General features: G+C 39.1%; 1 protein-coding gene and 1 long non-coding RNA gene across 2 annotated transcripts in view; one reads left to right on the top strand and one right to left on the bottom strand.

Moving 5' to 3' along the window:
- The window catches only part of LOC550708 (E3 ubiquitin-protein ligase MIB1), a 575,562-nt gene that overhangs the window by 454,839 nt on the left and 95,578 nt on the right, over nt 1-25,145 (top strand). The window lies entirely within an intron of this gene.
- LOC102654623 lies at nt 15,877-23,240 on the bottom strand. Its single transcript, XR_001705923.2, has 2 exons — nt 18,791-23,240; nt 15,877-18,646 (listed from the first exon to the last, which is right to left on the bottom strand). It is a non-coding gene; the product is annotated as an uncharacterized LOC102654623 (long non-coding RNA).

Genomic DNA, 25,145 nt, shown 5'->3' with positions numbered 1-25,145 from the left:
CATTATTATGAAAAATATTTATATTTCATGGGATATTTTGTATCATCACAGTATTTGCAAGTTGGAAATTAATTGTGATATTTTGTATTTGTTATATTGATCGTTTGAAAATTGAATGTAACAATTTATAGATCGTGAAAAATTGTTGCCTTTTGAATTATATATTATCGTCGTATTTTTATATCGATAAGGTATTTGGAATTATTAGAAGTAGCTTTGATCAACGTGGTGTAGGATCCAACATGTGGTATCATTGCTGGTAAAAATATTTATATTTGTATATATATATATCACGATATATTTTGTATTTTTGTATTTTGTATTGAATCAACGTAGTGTAGAATGAAACGTCGATGCGGTATCGGTGTCATTATTGTAAAAATATTTATACCGATGTATCGTATTATTGCAGTATTTGCAAGTCGGTTGCGGTATCTGTTGCTGTAAAAATATTTGTTGTTATTATCGATCATTTTATATTTTCATTTCCTATATTGTTGGAAACATTAGATACAACCTGCAAACTCCAAGGCATCCGATCGATCGATCGATCGATCTGTAATTGTAGAAATCTTTTTTTATTAAGAGTATCTGATGGTAAGCATTTGGAACAATTTCAACGCGGAATTATAAATTGATATTTTGAAATGAATACGGTGAGACATTTATTGAATAATTCACGAGTGGTGGCAATTGTATCGGTGTTTAATATTTATTTTGCAGGTGTGATTGATTCGCACGGTTTTCACCGCCCGCCCGCCCGCGCTTACGTCACAATTAAATCAAACCAATTAAATCTTTTTTATTGACCCAGTGATTTCGTTTGTCCCAGATTGACGGTGTCCTCTCGACCGATCTTTTTATTTTTAATTTAACTCGTTAAAACGAATTAATCTCTCGTACTCTTCCTCATGAATATTTATCCCATCCCTTATCTCCTTCTTTTTTTTTTTTTTTAATCCTTCATCGTTCTTTTCAAATTTCTTCTCTCCACAAAATTCCATCTCTCCTTTCCTCTTCAATTCGTATCTATTTGCTCGCATATGTACACACGATCGTGTGTCATCGCGCGAGAACTTCAGTGAATATATATTTTCCACGATCCGCCACGTACGTAAATCGTCTTCGGTAAACGCGATGGCCTCGTAAATCCCATAAACGATAGCCGCCCAACGATCGCTACCCGAGCGCCGCTCTCAACCGAGCGGACAGAAAAAGCGGTTTCGAAAACCTTTGAACGAAAGAAATTCGAACCGTTTCGATTTAACGCGACAGAGAATAAAAATTAGAGGAGAAGAGATTTCCAGAAGATTGGTACGAAAATCGATCGGCCGACCGGCTTAATATTGATCATCGAGAACGGTGGAAATGGAGCGAGGTGTCCTCGAGACGCACGCAGCTCGAAACGGCGGAAAACGGGTCGAGCGGGTCCGGCTGGGCGAGGATTGAGAAGGAAGGGAGATTAGGAAGACGGGGACTGAGACAGGAGAGGGGGGGGAAGGGACGAGGATGGATGGATGGATGGAAAAGAAAGGATGGGTAGTTTCGCGATACTTTCTTCTCTCGTGGCCGGTATCGATCGACGAATAAAGCCGCGACAGACCTATTTCCCGTGGTTGGTTTCTGTTTGCTGGCTGCCTACACAGTGTTTTGTGACGAGGATTTTGGCCCCGGGCCAAGCTCATTTCAAATGGACGTATTACATCATGAGTTTAGCGAATCAATGTTTTGTTGGTACATAACATCTCCCTTTCGCGGGGGGGAGATGGGCAACCGCGTGTCCAGCACTGACGTGCTCAAACCCTTGAAACCGTGTGTATTGGCCCTGGACCGAATCAACGACAGCCAACGACACGTGGGTTTGTTCAAAGGAAATCCATTTCGGCTTAAATTTAAAATCCTCGATATTAATTCTCTTACCCGAGATTGGCCCCTTCAACAATTTTATTTATTGGTTGGTTTGTTCGGAAATTTTGTTTTTTTCTTTTTTTTTTTCGTGATAATGAAACACCGTGCGAATATTCGAATTCGAAAAATTCGATCTCGTAGCAATTATTTCTCTCGAGTCGCTTCGCTTTGTAGGTTAGCTTCGATCGAAATTTTGAAAGCCAATCTTCGACACACTGGTATACTTTCTTCCCTGAATAGTATTCTTATCCTTTTTAGTTTAAAAAAGTAAAATATAAAAAATACTTCTTTCGTTATCACGCGTAGAATCTTTCTTTACAAATAAACCGTGAAATATAGTCAACTCGCGAAATATATAATAACAGCACGGTTTGGAACGAAGTTGGTTGGATAAAAACGTTCGACTAGCGACACTCGTGTGAAAAAATGAAATTACAATTTTTGTTACCACTCGAGTTGAATTAGGTTAAGCTAGTTTATTAACCACGTTAATCTTCTTGAACGCGTACTGGCTCGATTATGGAGGATATTTATCGTTCAAACGAGTTTATATTTATCAAGTTGAGCGTAGGAAGAAAATTTGTAAAACAATTCTTTCTGATCGAATGATTTCTGATCGAATGATTTCTGATCGGAAGATGACGAATTTCAAATGTTAATTCTTCTTCGGATGTATTCGTTAAAGATTCTACTTTACCATACCATATATACTCTCTCGATTACCTTCGATGCCGCTAAAAATCGATATCGAGAAGCATTTCTTATTCGTATTATTACCGCTACGTCTGGGCAAAGAAAATTTCTGGGCGCTTATTAAAAAAAAAAAAGAATTCGTTCTTTTTCGTTCCCTTTTTCCGTCGAGTCGATCGATTCCTTTCATATTTTCCTTGGACTCGTTTTCTCAATCATGAACCGACTGCTTGAAAGCATTTCGAAAACTTTTCTATGAACGAATCTTCGTTCGGTCTCGACGTTTCCCAGTGGAAACGAAAATACCTATTTCCTTCCACCTTTCTCTCTCTCTCTCTCTCTCTCTCTCTCTCTCTCTCTCTCTCTCTCTCTCTCTCTCTCTCTCTCTCTCTCTCTCTCTCTCTCTCTCTCTCTCTCTCTCTCTCTCTCTCTCTCTCTCTCTTTCTCTCTCGGAATTATCGAGTGAATTTTGCGGAATGAAACGCATCTCTCGTTAAAAAAAAAACAGGAGAAAAATTTCACGGATATTTGATCTCTTTTAATCAATACTTATTTATCGAATAATTGAAGAAGAAATACGATTAAATAAATACTTGATCTGTTTAACGAGAGCCACGTGGTGTGCGATTGGATGGAAGAGAGGAATAATCGAAAGGAAGTCGTGCATAAATTCATTTTACCTTTTCCAACCTCTCTAATAATAAAAGTGTGGCGCTCGTTCGTTCTTCGATGAACGATCGGTGTAAACGGAACCGTGTTTACGCACATTTGCAAAGGAAATGCAGATATTCCTTTCGTTACGAATTAACCCTTTTTCCACTCGAGCAGTTCGATTCTTCGGTTGGATCGATGCGACGATATTTATATTTACGTTCGATATCTCGTCAGAATCGACGAGCTTCGTGAATAAATTATCCCCTCTCCTCTTTACCTGTCCAAGAATATTATATATATATTACGAGATATTTATAAAAACTGTAAAAAAAAGTATTACGTTTGTAAAATCGTTTCAAGAAATTTCATCGAGAATCGAATTGTCGAGTTGTTGTTGTTTTTCAAGCAGAGAAAAAGGAAAAAAAAAAGGATCGATTTGATTTTGAAAATTTTAATTTTTAAATTCTTCCAATTAAAAATCCAGTTTATTATTTTCTTAATTTACTCTCGTATCACCATATACATTATATATTTTTCGGGATGTCCAGTTTCGGGATGCCATCTCTATTTCTGTCCCATTTGTCGAAAGGATGAGCTTCCCCTCCTCCCTCTCTCCTTGCAAAAGAAACCAGAAGAGCGAAATCATTTATTTCGGTGGAAGGGATAGAGGGGGAGGAAAAGAGAGAACAATGCGGGTGAACACGATAGTTCATCTCGAAGGAGCGGCGGCCTCGACACTTTTCTGTCGGCGGGCGAAAGAGCCGTCATCCGAGTTAATGGCCCCTAATGCATCTTTCATTCGCATGGAAAATGAGAAAACGCGTGCATCACTGATTACTGCTACGCGGAAGGATCGGGGCGGAAAGATACGCCTTTCGCGCAAAGACGTTTCTCCCGTTGAATAAAGAGATTCATCTCTCCCCCCTCTCTCTTTCTCTCATCGCTTTTTCGGTGTTCGTTTGGATCGAAGAAAGGATGAAAAGTTACGTTTCTCGAAGTTGTTCCAAAAGTTTATAACACGTTGAAGTATCATCGAATGAAATTTTGAAAATAAATTGGATGGAAAAATTAGCGAGTAAAGATTCGAGTAATTTTAATAAGATATCTTCCGAATCGTTGCTTCCTTATACCCAAAGAAATCTTTCATTTAATTTTAGTAAAAAAGAAATCTATTAATCCAATCACAAATTTATTTTATCGTTCGAAATGTTCCTCCTTCCATCGATGGTTAAAAAAATTTCTATTTAACTTTAATCGCGTATAAAAGAAATCTACTAATCCAGTCACAAATTTATTTTATCGTTCGAAGTGTTCCTCCTTTCATCGATGGTTAGAAAAATCTCTATTTAACTTTAGTCGCGTACAAAAAAATTCACTATCCAGTCACAAATTTAAAAAAATATATACACTTTTCATCGTTCGAGATATTCTTCCTTTCATCGATGATTAAAAAAATATCTATTTAATTTTTATCTTTGGTCGCATAAAAAAATCCACCAATTAAAAATTTAAGAAAGTTTATACACTTTTCATCATTCGAGATGTTCCTCTTTAGTCACGTACACAAAAAATCCACTCACAAATTTAAAAAAGTTTATATACTTTTCATCGTTCGAGATATTCCTCCTTCCATCGATGCTTAAAAAAACCTCTATTTAACTTTAGTCGCGTACAAAAAAACTGTCCAGTCACAAATTTAAAAAAATATACACACTTTTCATCGTTCGAGGTTAAGAAAATCTCTTTAATTTAGTCGCGTAGGAATGTAGAAAAAAATCCAGTCAGAAATCTGAGAAAAAAAAAAAAAAAAAAAAAAAAAAAAAAATACTTTTATACATTTTTCATCACTCCTCATCACTTCCATCGATGGAGTTATCGAGGCGAGGAGGAGCTCGAAAGGCGAAACCTTGAAAACGGGACGAGGAGGGAGGAGGAGGCAACGATGGCGCACAGTTGGTCGGTCACGGGCGGCGTCAAAAGAAACGATGGCCATTCATCTGATGAAAATTTCCGGCCGAATGCCAATTACACCGATGTTAACAGATCCGGGGATTATTGGCATGCGGCTACGTTTCCGTTTATACCGGGATACCGTGCATCCCGCGGACGGATCTCCGTGCACAGAATCCATACGGGGCCACGAATCGATATAATAATACACCGATGGGCGCGCAAGTGCGCATTGCAACCGTGAAGACACGCATCGCGGCTGGATTGGATTCGTGTGGGCAACGATCGATGGCGGGATCGACCGATACGCGTTTTCGCGTGCGCGCGCGCGCGGTTATACGTTTCGAGAGGCCATTAGAGAGAAAGTCGAATATGAAACGTGGGATGGAAACGGAGGTCCAGAAGACTCGTTCTTAACCCATTAACGCTCCCGGCGTTGCTGGGTCGAGAACGCTTCAAACGCTTTCTCAACGAGGCTGGAAAAAAGCTTCCAAGCTTCGTTAAATACTCGAAATACTCGGTTTGGCCATCGTTTAGCTCCCTCGTCGAATGGAAAAATTTAACGGTGAATTCGATTCTTTCGCTTCGATCGAAACGAGTCTTTTCACTTTTTTCTTCTTCTTCTTCTTTTTCTTTTTCGTGGAGCTTGAGAATCGAGCTAGAAATATTTGTTTTTTTTTCTCTCTCTCTCTCGACGACGAGAAGAAAAGGATCTCCTTCTCCTCGGTTTCGTATTACGTTTCTCCTTGTGTATTTACGTTCGTCAAGTCGATACACACGATGAAGTGTATTTCAAGGAGAATTGAGATATGCGCGTACGTGGATGTTGGAAAGCAACTAGTGTGTCACATGTTTGACACGTGGCAACGAAAGGGTTGACATATCGAGGTCAATGGAATAAACGAATGCAATTCTCTGTCGCGGAAAAATATTGTACAGGAATCCCTTTCCAAAATGCTTATTTAAAAACCTTTCCTCTTTCGATAAATTATCCACATCAATTGGGAATCGATTAATTCGATTCCTAACAATTCCTCTTCCTTCTTTTTCAAAAAGATTAATAATCTCTAGATAAAAACCAGAGTAGAAACATTCACTTCACTCTAACGACGATTCTACGGCCGATTTTTTTTTCTCTTCGAATTATTCTCCTCTTTGATCCGATTCTCTTCGATTCTGGCGAAGAGGTTATCCTTGTCCCTTGTGCGCGTATTTCCTTTTTAACAGTCGAAGCCACGAAGAAGGAATGTCATGAAAATTTAATCGAAGAAGCGAGGCAGCCTGTATAATCGTGTACAATCGAGGAGGATATCGATGAGATCGGATAGAGAGAGAGAAAGAGAAAGTAATTCGATATTCTCCTTTGTCGAGGAAACAAAGACACGTTTAATTCTCTCCCGCCAAATGGACAACTCGAGTGAGGATACATTCTCCTTGCCCGTTGGAGAAAATTGGCAACGCGGCGAGGAGGCGACGAAAATTTATCGATCGGATTCTCGATAAATCGATACCAAAGAAATCGATTCGGGGAGAAATACTCGGATAAAGCAATTATGGTATTATTTTATTCCGTTGTACATTGTTCGTTACTTCCGTTCCGAGGGAGGAAACGTGTTTGCACGTGTGTTAAACTAATATCGTTAAAACAAACCGTTCGATTTATTCGGCGAGCATCGTATTTGTTAAAATATTGCTCCCCCTCTCCCTTCGCGACCGATTATACAGCAGCATCCTCGAATCGAGATTCCATGATTTTCCATCGACATATTTCCGCCATTTCCGCGTTCGAGCCCGGGACACGGGGGAAATGCTATTTTCGTGTAAAATAAAATCCTATTATCCCTCGACGACTCTCTCCCTCATTGTCGCCTCCTCCTTCGATCCGCTTTTTCGCCATTTCGGTCAAGCAATTTATTTCTTTTTTTTTTTTTGCACAAACTTTTTCAAACAAACTCGAAAGTATTCCCGCTTTTGCATATTTCCATGTATTATTATTTTCACTATTATTATTGCGCCTCGATAAAAATTTCATCGCGAACGAAATTTAACGAAAATTTAAATTGAAATTGAATCGTTTCAATATTCGAAGAAAAAAGGAGGGAAAAGAAGGAGAGAGAGTCAAGATAAAGAAAAATTTTCGACGCCTTATGTATATATTATAAATTCGAAACGATTACGTTATTTCGTATCGAGATCGATCACGAGGAGGGGGGGGGGGGGGGGGAATCGTAGAAAAGTTGGATATTTGCGTAGCGCGCGATGATGTTCGATGCTTGGAATCGATCCTTGTTTACCAAACTTGCTTTTCAACGGATAGTTGACAACAAGCGAGGACAAATATTTATCGAACGACTTTGACGCGTGTCGGCTTTCGACAATTCGATCGATTCTCTGGAAAAATAGTAATAAACGATCCCGCGATGAATAAATCTTCCCCCCCGACTTCTTTTTTGTAAATTTAAATCAAATAAACCGTAGCGACAAATGTCACGTTGAATAAACGAGTGGTACGTTAATTACGAGCTGCCTTTAATTTCGTCGGGAGAGGAAAATAATTTGCCAATTAAACCCCCGGCCTCGAAATTCCATCATGACTTATCGCATCCTATATCTGCTTACGTAAACATGGAAACGCGGAAATATTTAAAGCAATTAATTGCAGCCAATACGCGAAACGTATGTAGCATGATCCGCCGCTATAAATCGTTCGAACGATGTTGTAACCAAGCTTTATTAAAGGTATAGTTATCTCTTTCTTACGAACGGCCGATTAATTTCAAATATACATATGAATAAAAGTTTCGAAGTCGATCGATCCGATGGTTAAAAAAAAAAATTTGTCTTACGTATGATTGAGAATCGGACGCGGTATCGACGTTTGATCGAAATCTCGAAATATAAAAATTAAGTCCCCCTCCTCTGTAACCAGGATCCCCTTGAATCGCGTGAAATTAGATTACTCGGGATCCGGGGGAAAAAGGTCCACCGCCGAAATCCAATTTATCCCGATCGCGGCTACTGGAACAAGCGCATCGATATTTCCGGAATTACAATTTCCGATCCCGGGCGAGCGAATTACCAGCGTCAATTATGTTTCTAATTGTGAATTAAAATCGTATCCGGAAAATCGTTGAAACCGTACGGTTTTAATCCCTGTCCATTTTCGAAAAAACCAATTGGGCTACCACATTATCGTTCCTTCCTTCCTACACAAATCGTGTATATATATATGTATATATATATATATATATATATATATATATATATATATATATATTCGCTCGATTATCTGTAAATTTATATAAAATTTTTTAAAATATCTATATACACGAAAATCAATCGATCCGCGCGTCAATTTTACAATTTTTTTTAACTAATTCCAATGTAATTCCACTGGAATTAATTAATCTCTCGATTGAATTAAACAAAAAGGTGAGAGACATTTGTTAAAATTTGTCGGATTGGAATTTAAGAACGGGAAAAGATCGATCGACGTAAGCGCGCTCGTAACAATACGAGAGGATGGATTTGATCGTTGGAAATGGGTATTCTTTCATTGGGAATTTTAGGGGAATCGAGGAGGGCAGTGGTCCGCTGCGACGGAATTAAATTATACATTCGCCATCAGAATCGAGTTTGGCCCGGCGTTGGCCGCGATGCATGCCGGCGTTTCTGTTTGTTTCGTTGATTTATGAAGCATGGCGGGGACACAAAATACAACAACTCCCGCGCTCGCCCATCCCAGCCACCGACTGTCCTCGCTAAAATAGAACAACGAGCCGGTGACGTCACGTGTAACCACGCCTACCCGGCAACCCACCTTGCCCATCCACCCCCTCGGCTGCCCTACCAAACCTCATCCTGTCTCTTCTACCCTCTCTCACTCTCTTTCTCTCTCTCTCTCTCTCTCTCTCTCTCTCTCTGTCTCGACCCTTTTGCTATAACGCCACCACCAATTCACTTTGTGCAGTTTTATGCATATTCATTCGGCGTCGTAATAGCCCCTGCCATTAATTCGAGCCAGCCCTACCAGCGGTACATGTAAATCCAATATGTCGTTCTCGTGTAACCGACTTGCTAGTTCTACCTCTCCTCTCTTTCTCTCTCTCTGTCCTCGCGTCGTCGGCTGTCTTCATCCGGGCCACCCAACGAATTCGTTTAACGTATAACACCGAGGACAATTTTTATATTTTATTATATCGTTCGATTTGTTATTTATCCATTTCTCTTCTTTCTTTCTTTCCTCTTCGTTCATTCGGGTGAATCGGTCAAGTCAAATCCCTTTCGTGATGATTATCGACAAGATATTCCGCTTACTACGACGAAATATTTCGCGGATATGCAATATAATATTTAAAATTCATGGAATCCCAATGGAATATTGCACGACGTGGTATTTTATAATTTATACACGGACGAAATATTTCGTAACGCAATGTAATTCGTATATAAAATCACAGACGAAATATTCCACGACACGATATAGTTTATCCACGACACCATGGAAATACTGCGTGAATTATTTCGTGAAACATCGTGGACGAGGTGTAATTTATACGATAGATATACCAAAGACGAGATATTTCGCTTATACGACGAAATATTCTGTGGCTCGATATAATTCACAGAATGCCAATGGAATACGTGCACGGAACACGTGGTATTATAATTTATACAAAATAATTCGCAATGTAACTCGTAACAAAATCACAGGCGAAATATTTCACATTTCGTGGACGAAATATTCCGCGTGACGCGAACTAATTTCGTAAAACACCATGGACGAGATATTCCGCGACACGGTGTATAACTTATACGACGCCATGGACGAGATATATATATCGGTGCAATGTAATTCATAGAATGCCAATGAAATATACGTGCACGACGTGCTGTTATAATTTATACAAAATAATTCGCAATGTACAACTCGTAACAAAATCACGGACGAAATATTCCACGACACTATGGACGAAATATTCCGTAATTTCGTAAAACACCATGGACGAGATATTCCGCGACGCAAAATTTAAAATTATTCGGCACGAAACGAAACGTATCCCGGGACACAACATTGGCCGCGTAACGCCACGCACGAAGTATCCCGCAAGACTGAGTGTCCTTTACCGAGCCAACGTTCGACTTTCGTTTAGTAAACAAACACGCGTACGACTTCTCGGATACGAACGAAAATCGTAATCTAAAATATTTACTTAACTTTTTCCTCGAGCATACTCGTCACGACGAATTAATTACTTTCAAAATAACGAACATAGAATAATGTATACTCATTAATAATCCCCCTATTCGTCGTCGAATCATTTTAACGACGATTATTTAAAATCAAGCCAAACGACGCAGCGTACGAGTACGCAGTAGTAGCGTCAAAGCGAAAAGGAGACAAGAGAGGAGCAAGGGGAAAGGAAAAACAGGAAAGGAAAGGAAACGATAATTCAAAGGAACAAAGAGCTAGCCCGGTTTGGAATCGCGCACCCGTTCCTCGTTGGCATGCTCGTTACCCGGAACTAGCCCCCAAAGACGACGACGACGACGACGACGACGACGACGATTTGGCTAGTAGTAGTCTAGTAAGGGTGGTCTGGAAAATTCAACGAAACAGCGAATCGATTTGGTCACGGAGCAGCTGGCCGGGGACAGAAGCAATCAGAAGTCAGGAGGAAGCCCCCTTTGCCGGGGGAATGAGGCTGGTTCTCTGTGCCGGCACGACGAAGAAGGGACGTCGAGGGGGGGGTGGATGGGTGTCGAGGAGGGTGGATTCGTCGAATTCGAAGAAGGAACTTGAGTGCAGGGATCCAAGGGTCGGGGAAGGAGTTGGGGAAAGAGGAAGGAGCTACGCGGAGAGAAGAATAAGCGTGAGAGAGAGAGAGAATAAGAGTGAGAGGGAGGGGAGGAGAGCAGGTAGGGAGCAGCACTGGCGGAGGTTAGAGAATGGGTTGGTTTAACTCGCGCTATTTGAGATAATTGATAGCCAGAATGGGTTCACATCCCCACGGCTGCCCTATATAGCCAGACACACCACCTCGACCCAATGCAATTTCCTTCTAACTGGACAGAGGACTGCATTAACGATACCGACCCGTTAAACTATTGCCCGTGTATCGCTGCATGTGTATCGTAGTCTTTATAGCTGCGTATAAATTTTACACATTTTGCTTGGAATCTTCGCTCGGGCCGTAAATACAAACGATTTATCAGATCAATTCAATTTCATCGAAATTTCTCTACCGAAATTTTTTAATTTAAACAGATCGCTATTTTATAATCTTAATTATAACACATTAAGCAACATAGTTTGTTCATTCGAAATTAATATTTTTCCATTCTCCTCTCAAAAGTCATTTCACACACGAAGAAAGAATTATTCTTTTTCCAAGTTTCTTTTACTTGATACTATTGTTCGATTCGAACCAATGTTCGGGAAAAAAGAATTCGAGATCCCTTGGAAACGATCCTTTCTTTCGAGTTGTTGCCCTATTGACCGGGGGTTAGGTTAGGCGTGAAACATTTATCCGGCCGGAACAGAGAAAGAGAGACCCGGATTCTCGAAAAGACGAAATCTTTCATCGTACGTGAATCGACACACACGGCCGCCCGTCTCTCCCAAGGGCGTTCCTCGGCTTATTGAAAATGCGGAACGGGGACGATTACGTGCTCGAGGGAGGGGGGGGACTTCGGCTTTTGCTTTCGGACGAATCGTGGACGGGCGGGCGGGCGGGCGTTAGAGGTGATGGCCGCTTTATCGTGAATTTATTTATACGATTCGAGACGATAGAGCGCGGGATCTCTTTTATCGCGGGGAATTCTCATTTTCCCGTGTTTGTTCGAAGGAGCGAGCTTTCATAATAATCGAAAGTCTTTCGTTTTATAAAGATTATCGGCTGTGCACTTTTTCCAAATAAATAAATAAATAAATAAATAAATAAATATACTCGAAATATACCTGCGTTAAATCACTACTACGATGCATTGTTTAATTTATCTTATCTTCGAGTCTCATTCCGAAGCTCTTGCAAAATTCCGATACCATGGTTGCTTAAATTATGAAACTAGCCCCTTCTGACACACACGTGTCCATTAAAAGTCACAAACCGATCGATTTAATAATTGATAACAATACTTTCGAAAACTCTGGCTGCTAACATTAACAACAACAACAACGACAACGACAAGCTCTCGCTTTCATCAAAAATGCAGAGCTCGCGCAAAGTGGCGAGAGCTATTTCCCCCCCTCCTCCCTAAAATCGTCGTTAAACCGTCGTCGTTAGATAGCAGATAGAGCGGCAAATTTTAGGGGGCTCAAATTTTTCCACCTTCGTTCGGACGTTTTTTTTAATTCCGGGAGGACAACCATCAATTCGAAGGCATAAATGTTGAAACAACCGATCCGTGCGTGCAAACATAACAGCGGGGATATTGCCGCTCGACCTTTCCTCTCTCTCCTCCTCCCCCCTCCTCCGCCTCTTTTTTTTTTTACCCGACTCGACCTCGAATCCATCGACCATAAGCGGCCGAAACGCGATTACTTGGCCGGGAACGCGATCCGCCGGTAAATATAAAAACGGCTCTCGCACGGCTCGTTAACCCTTTGCCCGGATGCGCGGTGTCGATGCCGGTAATCCAATTTGCGGCTCGGTAACCCGGCCTGGATCGCGGATCCACTCGCACGCTAGAACCACTTGCACAATGTCGGCCGGAATTAGGAGTAGTTTGTCTCGTTACGGTTGACCAACTACGCGGAGCGTGGCCGTCTCTTTGTGCGCGATCGATCGGGGCGGGAGGGAGGGAAGGGGTGAGTGAGAGGGGAAGGGGCCCTGCGTTGCTCTCCATTCGAGGTAACGCAGTTTCCGTTGTTACCGGTTGCTTTTCGATCTCTCTCTCTTTCTTTTCTTTCTCTCTCTCTCTCTCTCGATCTCCTCATTATCGATTGGTCGATGGATTCGTCGTGGCGAAAAAGAGAATTCGCGTTACTATTGGTGGATAATAATGGTTGGCAGCAGTGAATAGAAGGATTTGTTAGTGGGATACGCGGAATAGGTTGGCATCACCGATGGCGGCGCTGGCGAGGAGAAGGAAAATGTGTAAGGAAGAGAGTGGATTCGCTACTCTACGTAATTAACATCTGTTCGATTCGATGATCTTGATCAATCTCGAGTTTATTCGGAAACGAGTTGAATCTCGGACGCGTAAAAAAAAATATTCTGTAACGTGTATTTATTCCAATGTCGAAAAGGCAAAGGCATCGGAGCAGATGCCATCGTTTGGGCGCCCCTTCGCATTGTCTCCAAGAACTGTTACCTTTTCGCAGCCGCCATAACCGTAAAGCTTTACGACGAATCGAGAGTGCTTGAAACCGTGGCTATATTCTCGGCTCTTCCTTACCCGCTGTCTGCGTTCTTATCGAATTCAAACGACCTTACGTATACGTATCGAGGCTGGATTGCGAATTTTCATTCGAGTATGCGTTCCATGGGATTGAAAGAGGAAAAGTATCGTTGGTTGAGACGATTTAACGATTTTAGGAAAAGAGAGTGTTTTAAAAAAAAATACATATAGAATAAATATAAATCGTTGCGTCAAATTGTATCGTATCCTAGTGATAAAGAAACCGTTTTCGAAACAATGGATTGTGAGATCTGTGGCGCGCCCGGAGCGATCCGGGGAAAAATATTATTCCGTTTCCTTCGATTGAAATATTTCTTCCTACGATTGCGCGAATCTAAGCGGCAGGGCAGGAGATGCAAAGGAGGATGAGAATAAAATATGAAAACGAGGTCGATGATGAAGGCAAACTGCAAGATGAAATACCTACTTGCCGGCAATGTTTGAAGTAGCGCTTACTTATTCTTCTTAAAAGACAAGTCCCCGCTCGTTCCTCATTCTTCATCCAACGATCGATATTCGCTTATTACAGTTATGTACATTCTATCTTCGATCTCCATTCAACCGACTACGACTTCGCTTTGATTATCTCGTATTATTGCGCATCTCTCGGTTCTCGTCAACCAAATGCCAATAAGTATCTATTTTCATCTCTTCGTATATATATATATTAAGAAACTTCTAATTAACTATTTTTTAATTATTCAATGATTTTATTAATAAAATCTCGCTAGAAATATTATCTCGATACAGATTTCTCTTTCGAAATGTGCGCATTTATTCATCCTTTATAATTCAAATCGGAAACTATTAACTATTTTTTAATTATTCAATGATTTTATTAACAAGATCTCGCTAGAAATATTATCTCGATACAGATTTCTCTTTCGAAATGTGCGCATTTATTCATCCTTTATAATTCAAATCGGAAACTATTAACTATTTTTTAATTATTCAATGATTTTATTAACAAGATCTCTAGAAATATTATCTCGATATAGATTTCTCTTTCGAAATATGCGCACTTATTCATAATATAATTTTATATTTATAATTCAAATCGGAAACATCGATTTTGTCGATGCATTTTCGATGTCGGGGAAATCCACTCGAGAAAAACTCGTTCTTCAATTTTTCCGCGACAAAGTGGAAAGATTGTCAGAAGGAGAAATGCAAAAGATTTGGAGTAGTGGCCGGCCAACTACGCCACTTTGACGGATCCGACGTACCGAGGTCTCGTAAAAAGAAAAAAAAAAAAAAGAAGAAGAAGAAGAAGAAGAAGGGATCTCTGTAAAAGATTATGCGGACGTTCCACGAGTGCCTTACCCTGACTATACATCCTCTCGCGGGGATGTGCTTCGGGTATGAATGTATCTTTACGAGTTGAACGTCACCGAGCAACGCTCGGTAATATCCCCGGATTCCACCTCGTCCGTCCAACTGTCTCAAGAGGTGGTACGCAAGATACCGTAATATCTCCTTCATCTCTTCTACTCCTCGTGTATATCCAAATTTTCGGGGAAAATCGGGAGAGAAATCCTTCGTCGAAATTCCCTTTTCTCCTTCCAAAAATCTCTTTTAATTTCCCCTAATATTTTTTGGATTGCTTTTCCCTTTTTTTTGGAATCTATGGTCTGAAACTTTCTTTAAGTTTGCTCTAATATTTTTTGGATTGCTCTTCTCTTTTTCTATTTTTTATTATTCTTTAAATTTGCTCTAACATTTTTTAAATTTTTGGAATCTATGATTTGAAACTTTCTTTAAATTTGCCCTAATATTTTTTGGATTGCTCTTCTCTTTTTCTATTTTTTTTATTCTTTAAATTTGCTCTAACATTTTTTTTCTTTTTAAATTTTTAGAATCTATGATCTGAAACTTTCTTTAAATTTGCTCTAATATTTTTTGTATTGCTTTTCTCTTTTTCTATTTTTTATTATTCTTTAAATTTGCTCTAACATTTTTTAAATTTTTGGAATCTATGATCTGAAACTTTCTTTAAATTTACCCTAATATTTTTTGGATTGCTTTTCTCTTTTTCTATTTTTTATTGTTCTTTAAATTTGCTCTAACATTTTTTCTCTTTTTAAATTTTTGGAATCTGTGATTTGAAACTTTCTTTAAATTTGCTCTAATATTTTTTGGATTACTTTTCTTTTTTTTATAAATTTTTGGAATCTATGATCTGAAACTTTCTTTAAATTTCCCCTAATATTTTTTGGATTGCTTTTTAAATTTTTGCAATCGACGATCTGAAACTTTCTTTAAATATACGCGAATTTTATTTATCTCGAGTGTTGCGATAACGTTTCGATTCAAAAAATCGAACGAATATGTATATTTATATCGATAACGTATGCCTGGATCGAAAGTATTCATGGGAACGTATTATATTTCCATAAAACAGCAACGAGGTAGGAAATCCTCGTTTTTTTTTCTTCTGCTCGAGAAAATGTTAATTTTGAGTTATTATCATTCTATTTAGCATATCTTGCGCATAATTTGCGTATTTTGCATACTTGTCCCAGAGGAGAATATCGCCCGATACACGTTGTAATAAAAATTCGAATTATTACATCTCCCTTATATATAAAAAAAAAAGTATGGACGCAATAAAAATAAAGATAAAATTTCCTCTCAAACGAAAAAAAGAAAAGAGAAAAAAAATCTACATCGTATCCCATTATTATTTGTATTTTCTAATCGTGTCCCGGTGTTCATTATTGGACAACGGTAATATCGTATCGCGGCAAGGTCATTACGAAGCGCATTAGTAACAATTTGCACTTGCCTACGCGTTTATGAACCCTTGTTACAGAATGGAATCGTAATAAATGTGCACTTACATTTCAATTAACGCCCATTTTACGCGCATCAAGGAAACAATGCCGCGCGAATATAACCGGGGAACCGGTCTAAATTAACCCCGGGGCTGTGGAGGAGGTTGCACACAATGTGCGCCAGACATTTGCATTGAAAAACAGCCACCTCTTGTACTCTTGACACGTTGATTTATACGGGAAACATTTCTATTCCATGTGAATAACTAACACGATTAACTTACGAACTCCCCTCTCTCTCTCTTTCTCTCTCATCATCCATAAACAAATACTCTCCTCTTCGACAAACACTTTAACACTCCTCTCCTCTCTTTTTTATCACTCAACTGATCGAGTCGAGAACCTCGTATAGTCAGAAGGAAGAAAATAAATCCTTAAATTTCCCTTTTCCATCCTCCAAATAAATAAAAATTTTCCCCGTGGAAAAACTAGAAAACAAGGGGGTTCGAACCGTCCGAAAGGGAATTCCACGTCCCGTGCGCGCGCAATCATTAAAGCATCTGCAGAGAAAAAGATAGATAGATAGATAGATAGATAGATAGATAGATAGATAGAGAGAGAGAGAGAGAGAGAGAGAGAGAGAGAGAGAGAGAGAGAGAGAGATGCAGGTAAGTTGGCCATCCGGATCCCTTTAATCCGGAAGCCGGCTCTCAAGGATTCCTCGAGTGTACGCGTGACCACGGGAATCAACATTGACGCAAGCCCCGTGGCATACGTTACGGTGATTACGCCTGTAACAACACCCTGTCCTATCCCACATTACCAGGGATCTCGTTACACGCACTTAGAGCCGACCCTCCCCGCGATCCTTCCACATCCCCCCTCCTCTCCCCTCTAGGAGGCCTATACACAACGCCTTTGTACGTAGAAAGTGTGTGTATGTGTGTGTGTGTGCTCGTAATTTATATCGAGATCGATGGGGTCGTCCAGTTATGCTGGCCATGGACCGCGGTGGAGGAGGGTAATCCTTGGATAGGATTTATGTAGGACAGTCATGGACGAGTGTGTGTGAGTGTGTAATATTGGGGCGAAACAGTTAAAAATCTGGAATAAAATATTAGCTTTTATTAGTATAATCTGGTATTAAGTAATTTGGTTATTAGTTTATTGTGTTTTGAAGAAAGAAATTGTTAAATTTTGCCCATTAGAGTTATAGTTGATTCGTTCTTGATATGATATTCTAACAATTACTTGTATTTGAATGATAATATTATAGTAACTTTATTCTTAAACCCTCTGTTATTCGTGTTAAATAGTGAATAGAAACGGATATTCATAGTTAATAGTAGTATATTGCGTAAATTATATAGTCAGTATGAAATATACACGTAGATCGGGATCATAAATCAAGATAAATATATTGGAATTGATTCGAACTTGCTTCGGTATTGTTTGCATAGATAAATTCGTTTTGCTTTTAGCCGGGCGTTAAAGGAATTTGTGAACGTTGTGGAATTAAAAAAAGCGTTGGATTGTTAGCGTTGCAATTAAGTTTGGTTGGTCAGCTCGTGTTCGATTTTATCGGGCAATTGTCCGAGTGAAATTGGTACCGGGCTTCATTAGACGCGATAAAGGATGCCCGTGCGAGGAAATTACACGGCTACGACGGGACGCGTGGGCCAGTAATTAGTGGTAAAGTGTCGCCGCTGGTTCCCTCACTTTCTTGTCACGTCACTTCCGGATTATGGTCTGGTCCTTCACACGACTTTCTCGGCTCGAGGTACTCGCACGAGTCTACTTCTGGAACCCGTTTTATAGCCGGACAATTACTGGATATCCGAGCTATTAAGACGCCAGCTTGATCTTTCCTACGACCGTTTCGTTTTAGATATTTTCTTGTGAAAGAAGCATTCGTTGTTAATCCGTTATTAATTATTAATCGGACAAGCGAATCTTCGATGGAATAAGAATAAGACACGAAAAAACACTTCAATTCTTTGATTAATCACAAAACGCTAATTCGTCGAAAAAGTAACTAGTTTTTTTGAATAAAGTTACTTTAAATTATTCGACATAATTATTCATTCATCGTATATAATTTTATATAATTATTCGATGCTTTGAACGATAATTTTATTCTTAACTTCAACCGTTGAAATTTTGCACTTTTCTGACTAATCCAACAACTAGTGACATCTACGTACCCAGGAAAAACGATGCAGCGAAAACAACTTTCTTATTAATATCGTATACTTCTTCTTTTCTGGCTGCAAAAACAGTCCAATTTTAAATTTTTCGTCGACCACCATTCCAAAAAAGTCAGAAAGAGGAAAGAATTGTAGGTCTGGTTGCTCGTAAATCAAGCAAACCTCGCTAATTGATAGAGTTCCTGTCACTCTTCCGCAATTTACCTCGCAGGTGATCGTTTATCGCCCTAATGAATCCTGCTGCGATTCGAGCCCAACAATCGCCACGATAAAATCGAAGATAATTGCCGGTGGCGGCGCTCTCGACGTTTACCGTTCAGTGCTGCCAACTGTCGGATGATGAACAGCCCTACGAGAGATAAGCCTCGATGCAATGTGGCGACAAGATCAAGTGTACGTTCTTCTGCTATGGTTGGAGAATCTAGGCTACCGATTTCCTCCAGTCGAATGTGCTTCACTGAAATTAGAAGACGATTAATCTATTCTTTCTATTTCGATGTTGGAACGATCTCTTTTATTGTTGTTGGTAAAAATGATATCAGGATACGAATCTGTTTTGTTGCGTAAAATCCATTGTTCATGTTCGGTGTATGATGTTAGAGGTTAAGAAAATTTTGGAAAGTCATTTATAACCTTATACACTATGATGATGAAATTCTTATTAACATTGTAACGAGTGTCGTGAAGTTATGTGTATTCTTCTTCGTCTGAATTAAAATAAATTTCGTTCAGAGAATGCGTGGATCCAGATAATTATCTGTTAATTAAACAAAGAGGAAAGTATTCGACGAGTGCTTCACGCGTGTTAAATAGAACTAAAAGTAATTGCAGTAACGATTAATCGACGAATAATGACACTTGGAATAAATTAATAAACGGCTTAATTAATCTTCACGGTGAGAAGCATCGTTGCATTTCTATCATATCGCAATATCGTCATCCTTGAATTGTTACGGTTGTAAATTTGAATATGTAATCGAGTTCGCACTGCACTGATAAACTTGAGATAATTTGATCGATGGTTTAATTAACCTCGTTGAGGCTAATAGCTTGTAGTTACGTTACACGGATGATCATCTTGACGAATATTGCACAGACAATGGAAATTATTCCTCGATGAAATTTCTCAAGCGAAACAAGATCAACAAATCGTTTGTAATTAAAACTGCGGCAATTGGGGGAATCTTGTTTAAAAATTTCAATTCTTCCAGTCTCTTCTCTTTTTCAAACTCACGTTCTATTCTCCCGATTCTTTACAATTTTCGATTCCATTGTCACACATCATCTCGAATTCGTTTAATAATTCAAGTCAAATTTTATTCGGACAATTTTATATTTATTTAGATTCGCGATAAGCAAAGAAAGACCCGTTGAACCACCGAGTCATCTCGACTCGGTATAAATATTTCATGATCAACTTCACTGAGTCTTGCATTAAACATTTACGATAAAATATCAAAATATTTCCAATGTTCGGTCAAAAGAACATTAGTATCTCTTACTCTTGTACACATACAATATACTTTATAATCAATATACTACCCAATCTTTCACGAAACTTTCATGAAAAAAAATAAATAACTATCTCCTGATACAAATCGATGTAACATCGTAGCTTCGATCACGAACGAAATGGAACGAAGATCCAATAACGGAGATCAGAGCTCGAAGAGAAAGGATATATTTTCATCTCTCTATTAAAATTTGTTAAAAAGCGGGAGGGCAGGCAAATGCCTGCCAGCCACAAACGTCTATAAACTTCGAAATGGCGACCTCGATGGGCGACCACGAGTCGCATGCGCTGCTCCTCCAAACGATCTTCGAAAACTGTTGACCGAGTACCTGTTCTCGCGTGCTGCGGCGCGAGCGTCGTGGGTGGGGGCGCTGCCCACTTTGTCACGCCAATGGCAGACCGGTAAATTTAGTAAAGATAACCGCAGTTTGCCTCGAGGAAAAACCAGTTTACGGCCCATCGAACGCCGCCCTGCTTGCCGGGTTTCCGCTTGATGGGGCGGACACGTGTTGTTGCCCGCTTATTTTTCAACGATGCTCTTAGATTATGAGACCCTTGATCGCAGCTGGGCCTCGAATACTGTCCGTTGCACGGGATACCACTCCCGTTTATCTCGCGTTTCGCGCGAAATAGAGAGAAATTGAATTTGTAGCTTTATTCCTCCCTAATCGATTTTCGAACGAACCAAAGGAATTACTCTTCTCCTCCTGCAAGAGAAAGAGATAAAAAAAATTCTCCAGAGTCGTGCATTATTCCGAGCCACTGACTTTCTATATAAACCTTGTGTTTTTCAAACTCGATCCCCTCTCGTGACCGACATCGAATCAAAGAAATCGTCTTCGATTTCCTCCAGGGAATCGTGAAATCTTTATAGATCAACGATAATTAATTAATATCGTTTTCAGAAAGAGAAATTCTTCTCGAACAAATTCCAAACTCGAAAATGTTTGTAATAAAATTGTTATATATATAATCGAACCGTTTCGAAAAATTCAGAGTTACATCTTTTTGCGCCAGGGACATTGTTCACGTCTCGTGGACGCATTCTGTAACGAAATCCTGACCCGGTGAAGCGAAAGAAAGCTGGATGGCTCGCCGCCAAATTTTTACGTCCCACTTCCCCTCTCGCTTCCCTCAAGGATTTTTACAATTTCTAAAAATCGGGTTTAAAAATTTCCTTCCTCTTGCCTTTTAATTTATGCGTGATAAACACACGGTCGAGCAGATATATATATATATATATATTGGCAACGTAACTCGTACTGCTACCTTTTTTCGTCGCTCGAAACTTGGAACAACACGTCTGACCCAAAAACGGAAAGGGTCGGTTGTACAGGGCTGGCGTAACTCCAACCCCTCCCCGTTTCCCTTCTTCCTGTCTTTCTAAGGAAATTTTTGCCACGCAACGTTGCGAAATCCTCGAAAGTGGAGCGTCGTTTTTGGGGAAATGGAGTGATTGGATCCTCTTCTCTCTCGAATTGTGAAACGGATGATGTGGAAGGAGGATTACATTAATCTATGAAATAATTTTTATCGAGTAAATCAAAAAAATTAAGTTAAAAGTTTTGGATAAAGTTGAATAATCTTTTGACGTTAAGATTATTATTATTTGTTAATTATTTTACATCGAGTTACCCAACGTTTCGCCATTTTTTTCTCGCGCGATATTTCATCGATTTTTGGCGCTCTTTGAACGAACTCGCGATAATAATCGAAGTTGAAGATTAGTTTTCTCCTCGGCAACGCGCATTACGCTCCCCGTGTTCACACGTGAGTGAATTTTATTAACGGGGAAAGTTTATTGTAATTTATTATATTAGTTAGCATCAAGTTCAAGCCTGCCGCCTCGTGTTACGCCTTAAATGATGGAAGATTCCCAGTTACGAGGGGAGGGAGGGTAAGGTGTTGCTTCTTGTCCCAGATGAACAATTTATATTCCGCCTTCAACATTGTTTCCCGGAAACAAGAGTTATTAAATTAAGTTAACAAATATCGTTATTTATATTCTCCTCCTTTCGATTTCCATATTCGTTTAGACGATTATTTTTTTGAAAGAAGAAAAGAAAAGAGTACAATTGAGAAAAAGATACACACCTTTCATATCCGTTCCAATTTTAATCGTAAAATTTCTGTTTTCCGTTCGAACAGCATTCTTTCGTTTGCGAGTAATTCAAGCCGACAGAATTAGATAAATCATCCCCCGCGCCATCCTCAATTTCTTTCTCTGCGTTACGGCGCAATTATCCATCAATTTCCTTCCCTTTACTCGCCCCCCTTCAACACGTTTCTTCCATTTCTATCTATCGTGGAATAAATAATAGCAATTTTAACTTTCTTTTCTTTCCTCTTTTTGATTTAATCGATCGCGTTTTATTAAAGGAGGAGGGAGCGATTCGCTAAAAATAAAACTGGAAACTCGGTCGACCAGCAAAGTGTAAACACGAAATTCAGACCGCGACACCTGCTACTTAACACTTTCGACAGCCCCTCACCGTAGGCGAACATAAATTATTCATTCGACGCGACACGAAACACCTTACAAGTTGGCGAGAAGCAAGTCTTCATCCATTGCTCTCCATCCTAGGGAAAAACAGGAAAAAAATGAAAGATGTATTAAAGGGGTGGATCATATCATCGCGATACTTTGTCGAGAAATTTCAAATGGAATTATTAACTTTCCGGTTACGTTTTCTTCTCGAGTTACGTTCGTTTCTTCGTCCCTTTTTTTTCGAAATCAAATAGACGTTTGTGTAATTTCGTTATTTAGGGGAAAGGGTGTTTCTTTAATCCAAAAAGGGCATCCAAATTTATTTTCTACGTATTGAAGAATTGGTCCTGAGAATCTTGAAAGATACGCAGCATCCCATATAGTGAATAAGAAAAGGAATAGACTTTCTGTAACGAAATAGCTTTTCATTATTCGATCGAAAGAAAATTTATTTACGTATTGAAAAATTGGTCCTAAGAACACAAAAGAACTTTAAAAAACACACAGCATCCCCATGATGAGTAAGGAAAGGAATAGATTTTTTGTAACGAAATCATTTTTAAAAAAATATCTTTCCATTATTCGATCGAAAGGAAAGAAAATTTATTTTTTACGTATTGAAAAATTGGTCCTGAGAATCTTGAAAAACAACATCTTCAGGGTTAGTGGCAGGGTTTCTGTAACGAAATCATTTTTTAAAAAATATCTTTCCATTATTTGATCGAAAGAAAAATTTATTTTTTACATATTGAAAAATTGGTCCTAAGAATCTTGAAAGACAGCATCCCCATAGCGAATAAGAAAAGGAATAGGCTTTCTGTAACGAAATCATTTTTAAAAAAATATCTTTCCATTATTCGATCGAAAAGAAAGAAAATTTATTCTTTGCAATATTGAAAAATTGATCCTAAGAACCTTGAAAAACAGCATCTCCATGATAGATAAAACAGGATTTCTGTAACGAAATCATTTTCTAAAAAATATTATTCGATCGAAAGGAAAGAAAATTTATTCTCTGCAATATTGAAAAATTGTATTTTTTCCACGAGATGAAATAAAAGCTTAACCTCGTTGACAAAACGTCTCGGTTCCCGATCCTAAGAACCTTGGAGAATACGAAGGATATATATACAGCATCCTCATAGTGGATAAGCAATTCCTTAACAATTCTTTCTACCTTCGTCCATTCCTTTTTCAAAATCAAATACATATGCCTATAAATTTGGTAAAATTTCACCACTTACGAAAAATAGGGCGAGCCTTCTTTAACGAGGACATCCATTATTCAGTCGAAAGGAAAGAAAATTTATTTATTATTATTATTATATATATATTTGACGGTTCTTAAGAAGAATCTTAGAATCTTAGGAAAAAGAATCAAGAATACACACAGCATCCTTCACGATGCAAGTTTAATTTAAAAAGAATCAATTTATTATTAGTTTATAAATTAATACTATATTAAAACAATTCCATTAGGAATAATTATAGGATTTAATTTTTTTAAATTATCATTTAATTTATAAAAGAATTTATAAAAATCGAACGGAAGCCTATCATAAATTCGTCACCGCGAACAAAATCTTTCGAGAAAAGGGTGAAGGATGCTCTCTTTAACGGGGGCAGAAATTTTTTATTTTTCTGCAATGAATGAAAAATTGCATTTTTTCATCGCGAAATAAAAGCTTAACCTCGTTGACAAAAGCGTGTTAGGTTCCCGATCCTGAGAACCACCCCCTAAGAGGGGTCGGTTGCGGGAAGCGCAAAGGGTGGTGCGCGGCAGCATCCACCCGCTGGGCTGGTAAGCAACTTCTTAACGAGTAAAAATAAGTTTGGACGAACGTTAATGCAGCTCTTGCGGCGGCGTATGAATAATTTATGTCCACCGCGGAGAGAGAGTGGCTCCGGCAGCAGGTGTGTTGTTTGCCGGAACTAGCTCTGTTCTCGTCCGACTGTACTTCTATTTCCCCTCCCTCCCTCCATGCAGACGCATATACACACACAGACAGAGGCACGCCATCTTTCGACGTTGCATCTGTCGACGTTGTATAATACGTTAATAAACGCTGGTAACAACAGGTACCAGGGGAGGGGGAGGAGGGGGAGGGATGGTTGCATTCGCTGGCCAACTTTAGCCCAACTTGTGCACTTCGTTACAAATGTCGCGCTAATGCGCCTTCTGCGAAATATGTACACACATAACAGAGAGAACGCTTCCCTTCCCCTCCCTTTCTCCGCGATCCTTTCGAGCAATTGTCAAAAATCTTAACATTTTTAAGAACGAAAATTTCGAATTTAAATGAGTTTTTTTTTTGAAAAAAAATTGTCGAAATTGTATATTTAGGATTCTCCTTCTTCGAAGGAAGAAGTCATTTTTAAGAAATTTTCGAATTTAAATAACATTTTTTCGTTGAAATTGTATATTTGGGATTCTCCTCCTTCAGTGATCGAAGGAAAAAGTTTGAATTTCTGAGAGGAATATTAAAAATTGTCAAAAATCTTAAAATTTTTAAGAACGAAAATTTCGAATTTAAATGACGTTTTTTTTTGGAAAAAAA

This window comes from Apis mellifera, linkage group LG16 (genome assembly GCF_003254395.2).
Source record: "Apis mellifera strain DH4 linkage group LG16, Amel_HAv3.1, whole genome shotgun sequence".
Classification (NCBI taxonomy): Eukaryota; Metazoa; Arthropoda; class Insecta; order Hymenoptera; family Apidae; genus Apis; species Apis mellifera.
The sequence above is the reverse complement of the archived record's forward strand: the minus strand, read 5'-3'. Positions and strand labels throughout refer to the sequence as shown.